This window comes from Rhodnius prolixus, unplaced genomic scaffold (genome assembly GCF_049639745.1).
Source record: "Rhodnius prolixus isolate KJV_2025 unplaced genomic scaffold, Rpr scaffold_1, whole genome shotgun sequence".
In the NCBI taxonomy this organism is placed as follows: Eukaryota; Metazoa; Arthropoda; class Insecta; order Hemiptera; family Reduviidae; genus Rhodnius; species Rhodnius prolixus.
In genome coordinates, this window is record NW_027411581.1 from 54,466,452 (window position 1) to 54,482,395 (window position 15,944).

Sequence of the window (15,944 nt, forward strand, 5' to 3'; positions counted from 1 at the left end):
GTGTGTAGACCTGTCCCAGAGGATGACCTCTTTGCCGCCCCAGGCAGCTCCTCGCAACAATGACGCCATCATTTTACCCTTCTCAAGATCCCTCCCGTACTCTATATCACTCACACAAGCACCAAACGCGGGTAGCCAACCTAAAACTTGTATCGTAATGTAAGTCCATAGTGAAACTTCCTCCTCCTTCTCTCTCTCTTCGCTTCCAACTCTTCTTCCAAAAGAGTTCAAACCGTCCACCCCTCCATTGCTTTCTGCAAGTTCATTGTATAGTGTCCCTTTGTGCTACAGTGACTAGATAGTCCACTTTTCTTGTTAGCCATGGAGGAAAAGGAGATTCCGGATTTTTTTTTTTGTCTCTCAGATGCTTACTTTGTTCTACTTGGTTAAGAATTGCTGTTCTAGGTGTCTAGAGACCCGAGAGCAGAATGTGTGAAGAAGAGGCTGGAATAGTTTTATACATCCTGTTTGATTGCTTTGCAATTTGAGATCTTTGGCGTTTTGAAACCAAAAGACATGCGTCCGCGCAATAAAACTCTGAAATCCTCGACTTTATGGAAGGCAGAGGTTCGTCTAATAGACCTACGACGGAGCACGGTAACTTTGTTTTGGCTGTAGTGCCTAGGAAGCAAAGCCAACTCCATAACTATATTTCAAACATTTTATAAAGGTATTTTGGAAAATATATGGCACGGCGGTGGATTTCCTTTCTGTTGTTACGTGAATTTGACGACAAATTGGTGAAATTTCTGAATATAATGAATGAATATAAATGGGTGAGTGGAAATGCAATAACTAAAATACAAAACTGTCTCCGCAAAGTAACTTTTTCACGTCCTATTCTTCACGTAGATGAATTCTAAGCGAAAAAACAGTTTGCATTAATGCTTATGGACTGATCTTGGAAAACGTGTCTGTAGTATTACAGGAGCGTGGAGACATAAAGCTCGAGAAACACTGCTGCTGAGACGTGAACTAAGAACGCTATCCTATAGGACTCCTGCACAAGTACTGGCAAAAAGCTTAACATGAACTAATCGTCTGTAGGAGCAGAAATCATGTGATTGTGATTAAAGACCCACGGCTAATATGATTATACTTACCAACAAAAAGTGATCAATGAAATCAGGTGTGTGTGCGCGCGTGTAGCCAGCTGCTGGGTCCAGAGTATGTGTGACAAAGAGTGAGGAGATGATGTTATCTGGCCAGGTAAAGTGTTCCACCATTTTTATAGCAAACTGTTTCTTGTCACGATAAAAACCAAACAGCACTTCCATTTCTTCCTATTTCATCTCAATCTATCTTTCTTTCCTCTTGTTTCTAGTGTTTCCACATCTCCTACCATCTTCGTCTTTCACACTCAGTCATCACTTCTCATTGGAGATGTCCTTTTAACTATGGAATCTCTCTTCTTCCTCTATTCAGTAGCAAGTTCTTGAACTATGCTTCGTTTATCTTCACAACCAGAGCTTACCAGGCCGCTTCCTGCTTTTCTGTTCCCTCGCCAACCTCTCACTCTCTTTCTCGTCTTCGCAAACATGACTTTAACTCCACCTTTGCTAATTCTCATTTAAATTTGCTTATCAGTTCTATCGCCCAGAAGCTGCTTTATTTTATTAAAAAAGAGTTCTTACTTCTTTTATTATTAACTCTTCTTACCCCCCCCCCCCCCCCAATAACTTCAAACACTAATAGTAATTTGGGCGCTAATGACCTCGGCAGTCGAAGCGCCAAATAATAATAATAATAATAATAATAATTTAAATATTAAAAATTTGGGAAGAAACTAGCTGAGAGGAGAGTTTGCAGCACGCCCGGATTTGATTACTGCCTAACTATAGATCATCTAGGAGCTTTTACACTTGCTGTTCGGTAACGGGAAAACACTGTTCAGACGCCGGCAGTGGTTCATACTGGTCATTGACCTTGTTGACTCGCCTTAAATTCATATATTAGGGGGCTAATAGACGTCGCTTTTATAAAACTGGAAAAGTATAAGTAAAATAGATGAAATATAATAATAAAATTATATATTTTTTTTATTATATAATAAACATTTTATTAAATTAACTTTTATGTCTTCTACGTGTATCCGTGTTGCACATCATTGCTGAATCTCCCTGTTATGAACAAAGAGGTCAGAAGAACAAAATTTTCAACAACGTTGCAGGATTTATACTGCCCATAAAACGGGTGATTCAGTTTTTTTAACATAAATAACTGTATTTAAACAAATATATGAGTGAAAATAGGACATTATACTATCCTTGGGTTTTTGAAGACTTTTGACAGTTGTCAAAACTTGTGAGTCTCCAATCTACGTCTCCCCCTCTAAGCACGTTCTTGAACAAGTTAGATAACATTCCTGGCCACTTCAAGCTAGCTATATAGCTAGATGTTGCATCTGTTAGCAAAACCCTTCCTCCTATGGTTTATCTCTCAAGACTGTTTGCTTCTTCCTCGCTGCTACTATTGCACAACGGCATTCCTGTTGCCTTCGTCGTTGTTGCTGCCTTTCTACTATCTTCAAGATAGTACAATACTTAACAGTTATTAATATTCCTACAGATTCCACTAAACAAATCTGGTTTAAATATTTTCTTCTCTAACGTGGCAAAGAGCTGGTTTATAGAGTTCGTAACGGATACATACATATATATGCGTGTGTGTATGTATGTGTAAACCCCTAATATATTCTTAGAAATATATATTCCTTACAAAGAGGTTAGCCAACGGAAAGATTATAAATTTCCCCCAAAACTATTGGGCAACCATCCAGTTGACTGCCAACTAAATCAATATTATATAAACCAGGAAACAATACATTGCGGCTACAAATTTATTTAAAGTATTATTTTAAGAAAACATTTTTTTTAAAGAAAAATTTTATTTTTGGATTGCGATACTAAAAATAAATTAATGTTTTACGATAAAAATTTGTTTTTCATTATCTTACTTTTCCCTTATTGTTCCTATTTAATAAGGGCAACACTGTTAAATCGTAGTTAATTTTTTGTAGAAGTTCTTTTAAAAAAACAATAAAGATCTGGTTTGAACATTCATCCTCATTTCACTCTCTAGTTTACTCTTCTTGAAACTTAGGAATCGTAAAAATGAAATTGTTAAAGGGAAAGTGACGATACATCTGCCCTAGAGGTATGTTGAACTGAAAAATTTCAGCGGGGAGTTTTCGACATCGAAGATATCTCATGTACCAGTCAACCTGAACTGAGTGAGGAAGTGCAGTGTGAGACAGAAAAAGTTGAAGTAAAATTCATTACACTAAACTGATTAATCATCTGAGAAGAAGAAGTGTTAGGCTGGAAACATAGTGGAGCGGCGGGCAAAGCGGCGATGATAGCGAAGAGCAAAGCGGCAAAAACAAAAACTAGAAATAGATAGAGTTGCTCTATCTTCGCTTTGCTCGCCACTATGCGCGGTCCCATATGTTAACTTGTGTTTGATTTCGCCGCTTCGCTCTTCGCTATCATCGCCGCTCCACTATGTTTCCAGCCTTAGGCGGATAAAATCAGAGCACTGCGCACCTAACCAAATTGTAAAGATTACCCATTTTTGCGAAAAAAGTGCCGAAAACTAAAAAAAAAATTCAGTTAAATAAAATAAAAATCTATTTAATGAAGTGATTACGATTGGTATTATTGCCGAAAAGGGAAATTGAGGATCAAGTGGCTCAATTTAAACTATCAAATCAAATTTGAACCCTACGCAACTTTCCGCCTGAATTGTGCTGAACACAGAATGCAGACATTAACAGGTGTACTTCCTCACAAAGGTACGCTTAGAGTTACAGACAAATTTGAAAAAAAAAAACATTGTTCGCATAGTTTTTCCAGACCACAAAACGTGAATTTTCAGAGAAAACTCCTAATGATAAATCCACACGTAAGAAATACATACTTCTCTCGAGTACTAAGAGAATTTAGAGATATATCTAGCAGAGAAAATGGATTGAAGCTTCCAAACAGGTGTTCTAATGTGATCTTATTAAGTTGTCACCTGTTGGAGGTAACAGAATTCAATGAATGTAGCTAGTAATTCATCAGAGCTGCATTGAGAAATCTTTCCCAGCCTCTAATGATGGTAATCAGCAACACAGAGATTCATTAAAAACCATATTATGAAAGTTTCTGATAGAATAATCAGAGGTTTGTAGAATATTGTTATTAGGAATGAATATGAATCTCCTTAGAAGAAGAAAAGATATATGGATATTTTATTAGGTAGATAAGGTAACGTTACCATCATTTTTATTATATCACTAAATTTATGTTTTATTGATTAGAAGATGCCAATAAATGTGGTAATGTGGTTTCAAACTAAAGTTAAACTTTATTTATAATATTTTTTGCTTAGAATTGTCTTCTGGTTTCTAACGTTCATCTTTCATATCTTATAAGTTTGGTTGGACGGGATATCGAAGATTTAACCCCCAGTGTGTGTGTAAAAAAAAGTCGTAAAAATTTACGATCTGTCCTCCGTTACTCTTTGGAGCTCAGCCTTATCCATCTATACAATATTGAATCAAGGGCACATAGTGTCAGATTCGCTACTAAGAAAATGGCAACTGTTTTCTCTAGTTTTTCCTTTACGGATGTCTGTAGAAAGTTCATAAATTTCTATTTGGAATTTTCTTTTCTTCTTTTTATTTTTCTGATGAAAATCGGATAAGTTAAATCAATATGTAAAGGGTTAGGGAGTTTTCTGTTTGTTTAAAAATCAAATTTGGAAATCTTACAAAAAATTTGCCTTTTTTGTTCACTACTATTTTGGCTTTCGCCAGCGAGTCTTCAACTCCCTCTTCAACGGCGCTAAGGAGCTTACGCCAATCGATCCTCTGCAGCTGCTCTACAGTTCTAAAGTTCGAGTAGAGTTCTAGTTTGTCTAGTGCGTCCTTGAGCGCTCCATCTTGGACGCAAGCCATGTACATCTTCTTGTTTCTGCATTTGGTTACTAATTCGCGTTATATGGCCACCCCTTCTGAGTCCAAATCTTTCAAGAAAAGGTTTGTATCTACGCCCTCCAATCCTGAAATACTCTCGATGGCCGAACTATTATACTCTTGTAAATTATTCATCACGCACATCTTTTCTGGTTTTAATGTTTAAAGGTTTTATAGAGCATCTTCTACGTCGTTTTGGTCAGGTGCCTATTTTTCATCTGAAGACACATCCCAAAATACGTTTTATAAGCAGGCATACATTTGGCTTTAATTAATTTCTGTGGAAACATCATTACAGGCTCTGAAGAGTGCCTAGGTTGCATTTGCAAGCCCGAGGGCCGAATCCGGCCCGTTTAGTGATTTCATACGGCCCGCGACGACTTTTCCAAACATCATTGAACCTGGCCCGCTAACCCTAAGATAATGTTAGGTAAAGAAAATTTTATTAGAGAAATAGGTATTTAATAAGAAATATGTTAGGTATATTATAGTCCAATTATACAAACAAGTTGAATAAATTTGGTTCTTATCTTTTTATTTGTAAAAGCACCATCCCTTGCCACGCCCACAGGAAACTACTCTCCAATAGAAGTGCGATTAGTATAAGTACATTGATTTGTCGTTTTAAAAATTCTTTTGCTAGACCTGAAGTACTCCGGCCCGCGTAATCTTTCTAGTTTCCAATCTGGCCCATAGTCCTGTAAAGGTCTATGCATAAAGCACATGCCTGGCCTAGATCGTTCACTCAAAGGGCATGACATGAGTAAGGCTCATTATCATAAGGAAAGCAGTATCTATGTTCGGACATCCAACATGTGTTCATAAGAGACATAGAAAACCCACTTTATTTTATACCATTTCTAGACGATTTGACGAAGCAATGTTAACAGTCCCTCTTTAGGGTAATTCGTTTCCTATAGCGCTGGCAGAGAAGACAAGATCCATTCATTTTTTGACGGATTGTTTAGGACGTTCGACTTTTTCGGTTTCCTGAGAACCTCAGGTGGATCAGGCCTTGGAATGGATTTTGATCCTAGTCGCAGTCTGTTACTATTATGCTGCTTTTATTTAAGGTAGTTATATGGACCCAAAATGGCTTAAGTTTGCGTAGTGTTAAAGAGGGGAACTCGACCTATGCAGTTAGGGTACCGGAAGCTGCAACTAATCGCATTTTTAGTTTTGCATTCATGTTTTCAAACTCAGTGGAGCTGAAAACTTGAAATTAAAAACCTGTACGAGTGAAGTAGGACTTCCTCTGATGAAGAACAAGAGGAAATAAAAATATGGAAATACTGACTGGGTTTTGGTTTCACTAAAAAGGTGCCATTAATCCAGGCTAGAGGGAACAATATTGTGCACCGTCATATAGATAGTGTAATTTAATTTGCAAGAATTGATTGTAGCTAGATTGGTGTTATATAGAGCTGGCTCTAGAAAGAGAAAGAGAGATCACCGACTGAGTAAAAGCAGCTATTTGAAACTTTTCTAAATTATTCATAGGATATGAATTTTCATTGGTTGGTTTTTCATTTCCCCCCTCTACCACTACAAACTGAGTTTTCTCTTTTCTCCTACAGCTTCCCCCTTACCGAACCCTTTTCCTAAGTTTAGTACTCGTACAATACATTCTAGTTTCTGCCATCCATCTACTAGATGGATTGAAAAGGGACTGTATGTTTGAAGATGTAGTGATTCCTAACTTTGAAGTTGGAGCACAAAAAAAGAAAGAAAAATAGAAGGTTTGGTTAGAATAATTTCTGTTTTTTTTAAATTCAAAATAATTAGTTCATAGAATTGCAAATTAATTTTTTTGCTACTTTTTCTCGGAAAAAAGAGAGAAAAACTTCCTTTTTTGCAATACAAAAATTATTTTCTTTTCAAACGTTTTCCAAACAGGAAAGGAAGTAGAAAAATTTACAAGTGCAATTCTGAAGTATGCTTTTTGATGTTTTTGATCTTTGAACAGCCCGAGAGAGAAATGTTCATTTAAATGTACACCTTTTTTTTTAATGATTCTTGTCCCTTTTATAATTATTTTTAATTTATTCCCTTTTTTTGTAATACGTTGAATCATTAAACAAGGATGAATAATATTTTCACTTTGATTTTTGATGTAGAATAAAACAAAACAATATGGGTGAATTTTTATTATTAGGAGTCCCTTACATTCAGCTAGCTCTCTGCACTATGATATGCAGGGTTGTAAGTGTATGGGGGTTAGTTGTACGCAGAAAATAGTACCGGGCGCCTAATGGCCTCAGATTTTGAGGACCTTAAGTTATAAGAAAATCGTGAACAATAAGAAATGTCCTTCTTTTTATTTATTATTTTTTCAAATATATGTCCTTATTTTCGTAATTAAGGTGCCACGAACCCTTTATTGATCTAATGTTTTAAAACCATGCTTAGACAAAGTAAAGTGTACCTGGTTAGCTTAAGATTCTTCGTTTTCTCTTACATCCTGTCTTCAGTTGTCCATTATTTTCAATCTGGAACAGAAAAACTAGTAATAAAAACTCGTATGACTTTCTAGGAATTAACATATAGGGGAGTTTCGGTAACAGCAGTGCATTGCCTTCTTCAGCACAAAATTTGTAACAATTATTTAAACTTAAACCACACCCAGATTATAAGCCACCCTGATACCTCATAAAACTTAATTTTGAAATTAAAACTGTGCGGTAGAACAGTTGTATAAGGGTTGATCGTCAAAAACTGCACAAAAAAGCGTAACGTTGAAAAACACCCAACTTTGACAATTTTTTTTCTCTTTTTCTATAAAAGATAAAATTCCCAAATTTTCTTTAAAATAAAGGGCAAATCCACCTTTATAACTGTAATTTTTTTTTGCAACAACCCAGATCTAATAGATTTCAAGAAAAAAGTTACCGAAAATGAGCAAAAACGGCATTTTCAGAAATTGTTCTTGTTCCTGTTGTTCTTCTTGTTACCTTTTTTTGTAAACTACGTAGCGCCTAAACGCGCGAACCGATTTTAATGAATGAGGTATTTTATGTAGATGTGCCTTTTGGGGGTCTCGTCGATGTACATTGAAAGGGAGATGAGTTAGCCCCATATATGTGAGGCCCCCTCCAAAATTATTATTACAAATAACTCTGTAAATCATTGCTCGATTAAACTGCTTAGTACTTATGAAGTGTAGAGAAAAACATATAATCCGTTGTACGAAAAAATGGTCGATTTTATACCAAAGCAAATGTGCCGTCTCCAAAACAAAAATTAACGTTTTCTACTTCCGTTTTCTTCTTTCTCCATTTTTTAGTGTTTGAATTTTTTGAACCCAACAACCTACAATTTTTTGCTCCCAAACGGCTGTTCTAAAAATGTCAATGTCCGAAAGATCAAAGCATACTACATGTGATAGAAGTAAGTATATAGTTTTCTACGCAAGACTCACTTTGGACTTATACGACGTTAAGTGCTATCTTTTTCTACAGAGAAAAACAGTTAGCATTTCTTTTACAATTTATAATTAAGTTACTTTTCAGGAGCCAAATGCACCTTTCACAATTCTTTCGGCAGAATTATTGGAAGAGGATATTTTGGCTGTACATTGCTGTAATCTTTACGGACTATTTATCAGCATCCTCGTTACTGAATACCAAGTTGCCCAATTCAAAGAAACTCTTGGTTAGTTTCAGCTGCCTCATTTCAGCAATTCGCACAAAATCTTCCTAATTATCCACTGAATCTACACATAAATATCCACAAATATTCTATTTTGGATTCTTCTAGAAGTTGTTCGCTATCTAAGATACAATAAAACTTACTATTAAAGCCTACATCTCACTTCGAAGGTTTTTCCTAAGTGAAAATGGTTTCATGCTCAAAATTTGGTAAGCCAAGTTTTGATGGACATGGACTTCATGCTTTAAACTCTGATGATCTATTTATCAATGAGGTCTAATAAGCTTCATGTGGGCATTGCCAGCTGGAGGCATTCAAAGGAGACCTCAAAATCTGTGAGACTGATATCTCTCAAAACACATAGCTGTTTCTGCTAAACAAAAAGCTCAATTTTATTTTTTTTATAAAAGGCAGGCTCGCAATAAAGAGCATGATGGAAAATGGCAAGGTAAATGGCTTTCAATAACATTCTCTACAAACTGTCCTAGAACCCCCTCTCCCCAAAATCTCAAGTACTTTAAGTGAGAAAATTTTTCCTTCTTACAGGGCAATACTGATCTCAACAGTTGTCTACTTTAAGTTATAAACGTAAATTTGTGTGCGCGTCTGGCAGTGTGAAAGAGTTTATAATTTACAGCCTCGGCTTTTTTTTTTTTTTATTTTACGTGTGGGGGCCCTCTTAGCGAGAGAACGAGCAGCGATTAGACGTGTCTGAAGGAAGACATATGATACAAATATGGTGATATATGTCTGTACTTATGTGTGTGAGAACACAAAGACTCGCTAGATAAACACCTTCTAATAATAGCACCAGTTGTGTTCAACGAAGTAAGACGTATGGTGTTACCTGAGTGTTACACAACTCTATCCGACATAAATAAAGTTTTATTTTGGATTTTCTGAAAAAGTAAAAATGGAAAGTGAAAAAAAAAATAAAATAAAATAAAGAGAAACAGAGGGGGAAATAAATTGCAGCTGACAATGTGAAGGGCCGTCTGAGAAATTGCTGGAGCCCTTTATCCAAACTCAAGATTTAGTACCTATCCAAAAAGTAAATCTATAGTTTTTAAGGGCATCCAGATAGTAAATTCTCTCCCCAAATGAAGTGAACAGAAGATTTATGCAAGGAAGTATTGTGATGCAAAGCATGCTGGGCTTTTTACTTAGTGGCCAGTCTGGGCTGCAGTACATTAGACCTTGATGACACTAAATTTAGGGTAACCTTTGTTCGTGTGAATCCACACTGTACATTGGAAAGCTAAGCAATTACTTGGAAATGAACTTTACAAGTTGATAGTGAACAAAAGTAAGATCTAACACCTGGCTGAAGCTTTGCGAGATACATTCATAAACAATAAGATTTGTACCTGCAATTCAGGACCGAATCTTTAGCACAAGAATAGCAAAAGCATATTATTAATAAGGATTTGCTCTGACCAATCACATATGCCGTCGTGATTGGAGGCTATAATCCTGACCCTCTAGGCTAGGGTATACCAATCGAAATAAGTCTTTAAGATTGTCCACCTGCAATTGGCATTAGGACGCAGCTTTACTAGAATATGTCCTATATGTTTTTGTATACGTATACAATAACGTTGAATAAATGGCTATTATTATTAACCCTTGTTCCTTCTTACAGTTGGTTAGTGGCCAACGTTCTTTATAAGTTGAGAAATTAGGTTTTATGGTCCATTACTGGAGATGCATCTTTCCAAGATAGGATGCTGAAGGTGTGGGCTAGAGGTACCAAAGAACTGTTGTGATCATTGAAAATGTACAACTGGGTAGAAGAAGAAGAATTTCTAGAAGGCCGGCAAGATACCTAGAAATAGATAGGACTGGTTCTGCCAATCGACCAGCCGATTTCGACTAGCTACTGTTTTCGTGCAGAGGACGGACGATGTAGTTACAGGTGATGGTGGGGATAAGGATAGATTAAACTTTCTGTGTGACAAATTGGCGACTGAGATGACCTCTAATCAATTGCACGATTATCGTCCTAGTTCTATTTTAATGATTTGGTTTTTTGAACACAACTTGGGCATTCCTAAAAGGTACTTTGTTTTATTTTTTTAAATAAATTGTACCTGTAATAAATACAATGAACATTAAGTAAACATTTTGAAGACTAATATTAAAATGAACCTTGTGAATTTAGTAAGAGCTATTTGTGAGACGTTCACTCCAGAATTTTGTGTGTACAAACCAGTTTATGTCAGAGAGCCACAATCCCCTCCATTGAAGTACGAAATTACGATGCGTACATAACACGAAAAGAATCTGTTGTCATTGAAAGAAGTGACAATACCTTCTCCCTTCAAAATCTATTGTGTTGTCACGACAACAAATCAGCAGTTTATATACAGCAAAACATGTGTTAACGCTCAAATAAAGAAAATAACAGCAGTAAACAATAAATAATAACGTTTATAGGGCTGTTATATTTACCCATCAATAATTTACGCTTTGCTTTTCATTTATTTGTTTAGGTTAAGAATTAGGTTTGGTAGAATGGGTTATATAATAGCAGAAAGCAACTAGTAAAGTAACTGAAGCACTGTTTTTGCTTTCAATTTTTTTGAATCCTATTTTATAAATTGTATAATGTATCACCCTTTTTATATCGCCTTTATTACGCCCTGTCATTTTTTTCTTCCTCTTCTTTGGAGGGTAAAAAATAACGCCATAAAGTTGCTTTTCTTTTCATTACGATTTTATCCCTCTGTTAGTAAAGGGCTTCTCTAGGGAGAGATGAGAAATGATTGGTTATTACAAAAATGTAAGAAAATATTTTATTCTTTGAATAAAATTTTTCATAAACATCGTGATAATGAACTCGTCATTGGAACAATTCTTTGGAACAGTTTCTTTCGTCTAATGCGCCATTCTGGTTAACATTGGTGGAAGCATTTGTGAATTAAAAACAGGAAATTAAGAAGAAGAAGAAGAACCAAAAGAGATGCAATATCGCGATCTACTTTTATACATCACTCTTCTACTTTTATCATCTCTTGGGGAGCTGATTAAATTGATTAGGTAAATGGTGACAAAAAGCAAAATAAAGATGTGACGGGTTAAACTTTGTGTGAAAGAAGGTTCTAGTAAATTCTTCAACAGCTACTTTAGTTGTAATACAGTGGTACCTCGGTTTTCGAACAACTTGAACTTTCGAACAAATCGGTTTTCGACCAAGAAAGTCGAGAAAATATTGTCCTGAAATCCGAACAAACATTTGGAACTCGAACACCCGAGATGAGCCGAGATGTTTTTATATTTACACTTTTAGATCTTATTTCTTGTTTAGATACAATGTTTTTACATAAAATATAAAAATTAGGCCAGTAAAACGGCATTTTTCCTGGGGCTTAGAAACGAAATAAACTACATAGTTTACATTATTTCTTATGGGATAAATTGTTTCGGTTCTCGACCAAACCGCACTTCCGGATCGAATTGTGGTCGAGAACCGAGGCACCACTGTATTAATAAGGGAATGAAGTACCAAAATGATTAGCGTATACTGGGTTCCAAAGCGGAGATCCCGGGTTCGAATCCAGCTGCTGGCACTTAGATTTTCTGGAGCTTCTTGCAGCTTATCGTCCTGCGATGGACATTGTTGCCCATAACGAGAGATCACCGAGCTGAACTAATTAGTGATGATAAGGGTGTATAGAAACGCATTGATTAATACGGAACAAATTATATTAATCTTTATGTACGGATTTTTGTAAATTTATCAGTTCACGGAGACAAAAAATGTTGTGAATTACTGCTGTATGGCATTCCTAAGAAGAACGGCGAGCTGCCAATTATGGAACCACCAACTTCCTGGTGCCAAAACTTCCTTTTCTTCAGCGGGCAGCGAGGGAATATCATACCTGTAATATCCAGGCACCCCAGCAACGCTTCTGGGAGAGTATATGTACTTTAATTAGGAATTGAGTGGAAACCTCCTGATTTTAAAGGAATGCTGTTACCTTTTTTTTTAATAAAAAAATGAAATAATTTACTGACAAAACTTTTAGGGCAAAACAAGATAAGAGGGAGAGAGAAATTGGAGCGAGAAAAGCGGAAGTAAGAGAGAACTTTAGCAACTAAAATTTGCCCGTCACAATTGGTATAACTTTATGTCATTTCCTCTTTTATACTCGGAGCAAATGAAATATTGAAATTAATGTAAATTAAGTGGAAAATAATGAACTAAATGGAAAATTAATTCTCCTTTATATATATATATATATAAAATTACCAGAGTAACTTTTAACAAAAAGCGCAAGTACGACTTTTTAAACAAATAATGTCAAAGTTTTTCCAGCCAACATTCGTCCCTCCCACTATTGTCCTTACTAATTATTATTCTATTTTACTAATTTCCAACCATTAACCCAATTAATGCAAAGTTTTTCTAACACACATTCACTTTTTCTATTTCTAAAATCCTTAACAAAAACTTACAGTTAAAAAAGTTAAGTATGACGGTTGATTAAACGCCAAAAGGTACACAAATCAGCAAGTACCAAACATATAATTAATACTTCATTGATATCATTTGAGTAATTTTACTGCATTAACTTTTCATTAATATTTTTTAGAATTTATTAGACGTCACAGACCCTAAGGCTATTTTCATGTACGGCCACAAAAGATTTGTACATACTATTTATATTTGTAAATAGCACACACTATTTAACTTAGATTATCCGTAATATCTATTAATCTATAATAATCAAACAATTAATCACAGATGAAAAAGTAAAACGTTATACGTAAAAAATAAAAGTAATTATGAGGCTAAAGATTTTAAAAATTTTATTTAAGAAAACGATTACGCCAACATTCATCAATGATTTTGTTTATTTTATTTATTTATTTTTATTTTTAAATAAAAATCGTCGGTTTAAGTTCATTCTTCGATTAAAGCAATTGTTATTTTATGAAGTAGTCAAACGTTTATAATAATAGGTAATAATTATCTGGCTTTATCGCAAATAATATAGTTTTCTTCAATTACATTCTCAATCTAGATATTCATCACACAATGTTGTATATATGTAATATAAAGTAGATAAAGATATGCATATTTTTAGGACAGCCCATAATTTATTAAAGTATTTTACTACAAGTACTCAATTAAAGGTACTACATTAAATTACAACTGAGAAATGAATAATTTTTGTTGAATAATTTACTTATTATTAACTGTGTGATATTTGTGCTCTCGAATACTTCTGTTAGACGAATTGAAGATTCAAATTGCGTTTTAAATCTGTGATTCAAATTTCAACAATAACCAACACTAACACTTTAACGTGCATGTATATGTGATTCCTCAGAATAAAGGGCTGCGGGCGCCCAATGACCTCACATATGGACGCGCCATAAAGAAAATTAAGCTAATCATCCCTAAAATAAATTATCTACCTTCCAGAGAATCAGCAAGATTCTCAGTGCTGGCAGTTAGAGTGATATGAGTTGAAATAAACCTGTTGCCTTTATACTTTCTGCAAATTTACTTGCAGTCCAATGAAAATAGTGACATTCTGATCAATAGTGCAATTGCAAGGATGAACCAGGAAAACAGGAGCGTATGTGAGATAGAGAATTTATTCATGAATTGATTAGTTTCAAGTTACATTTCCCTTATTATCTGCACACTACCGAGTTAATATTAACTCCATATATTATAGAACAACAGCTTGACTTGGATCGTAAAAACGTTTTATTTGGGTACTTAGATTCACCATGTTTAAAAGAATCTTATCTCTGCCACTTTCATCCTTGTAAATACGCGAGTAAGGTGCACGACAGTGTGTACACCATAAAAGTGGGGATAATATTGTTGTTATGAGTTTCCGGTTAAGATTTATCATTGGGTCTAATTATCAGGTAGCCACTGACTTCTCTTCCCCATTCCGTTTACACAAACTCTCATCTTCTTCCCCAGCTCAAACCAAACTCACAGATTCTCTGAAACCCTTCAGTACAAAAAAAATCCAATATTCAGTTTTTAAAAACGTTGTTTACAGAGTGAATACCAACTTAAGTTTAGAGAGAAACGATGAAACCGTTTTCAAAATAGTTAAGTATTAACTCGTTGCCGCAAATGACGGCTATAGCCGTCCGATCTTTGTTGATATGTAGGCAAACGACGTCTATAGCCGTCGTGCACATTTTAATTAATAAAAAAAAGTACAGCGTTAGTACGAAGTGTACTAACGCATACACTTGTTAATTATTGAATTAGTAAAGCAAATGCTGTATAGTCGTCACGACGGTCATAGCCGTCATTTGCTCTGGAAAGAGAAAAAATGACATGATGAGCAACAATGACATGACGGTTATAGCCGTCGAGAGTTTTTTTTGGAAAAACCGTGGCCAAATGTGATAATTTTTACTTCCAAACATACAACTTACACTTGATTCCATCTGGCAGTCATAAATAATTGAGACAAAAAAAGTGTGTTTCTGAGCACGATCATCAAATTAAAAGTGTGCGGCAACGGGTTAATAACATCTAAAATTAATAAAATAATTTTTTTTTTCATTCTCTACAACTGGCTATTGGCAACAAGTGAATCAGATTACAATACATACATAAAAATGGCTGGAAAGATTTGAATGAGGGCCAGGATGCCGTTGAAGTGAATTCGAAAGATGCCCTTTTTTATCATGCGATCAGGTATCGCGAGGCCATAGACGCCTCAGTCTTCGGGGAATAGTTTAGGATAGATTGTTTATGAGCGGGTTGAAGTGTTGGGAAAGTTTGGAATGAAATTTAATGTAAAGGGATTTGGCTAGGTCAAGGACAAAAGGGATTTTTAGGTCAGTTTGGATAGTGTGATTGCTTACCTAGAAAGGAGCGTTAAGGATTGTGCGTAGGATTTTCGATTGAAGGGATTGGATGCGGTTGAGATTGGAACGCTTTGCAGTACCGTACAGTTCAAGTCCGTATGTCCAGATTGGGGCTAGTAGAGCTGTGTAGATTTTCTTTTTGTCAGTGAGAGACAATTTGGAGCGTTTATCGAGGAGTCTTTTGGTCATTCGGTAACGTAAGTAAAGTTCCTGTCGCTTGAGTCGAGTATGGGGTTCCAAGTAAGGCGTTTGTCAAGGTAAAGCCCTAGGTATCGCACTTTATCTGTCGGAAGAATAAGAATCTGGCTCAGATAGATTGGCGGGAGTATCTTGTGATTGAGGGTAAAGGTTATGTAGTGAGATTTAGTCTCGTTGACCTTAATAAAATGAAACGTAAAATCTCTCTTTTGTCGAACTGACATAAACATCATCAAAACGGAAAAGAGCTTTAAGCTGACTGCCACTGTTAGTATAAGTATTG

At 35.5% G+C, this 15,944-nt stretch overlaps 1 protein-coding gene across 4 annotated transcripts in view; it reads right to left on the reverse strand.

Moving 5' to 3' along the window:
- LOC141462280 (uncharacterized) overlaps positions 1 to 15,944 on the reverse strand; it is a 236,355-nt gene that overhangs the window by 69,011 nt on the left and 151,400 nt on the right. For all 4 annotated transcript variants that reach the window (XM_074144015.1, XM_074143988.1, XM_074143997.1 and 1 more), the window contains one exon: positions 7,386 to 7,449. The gene's annotated coding sequence lies outside the window, so the exon portion shown is untranslated. The remainder of the gene's footprint in view (positions 1 to 7,385; positions 7,450 to 15,944) is intronic.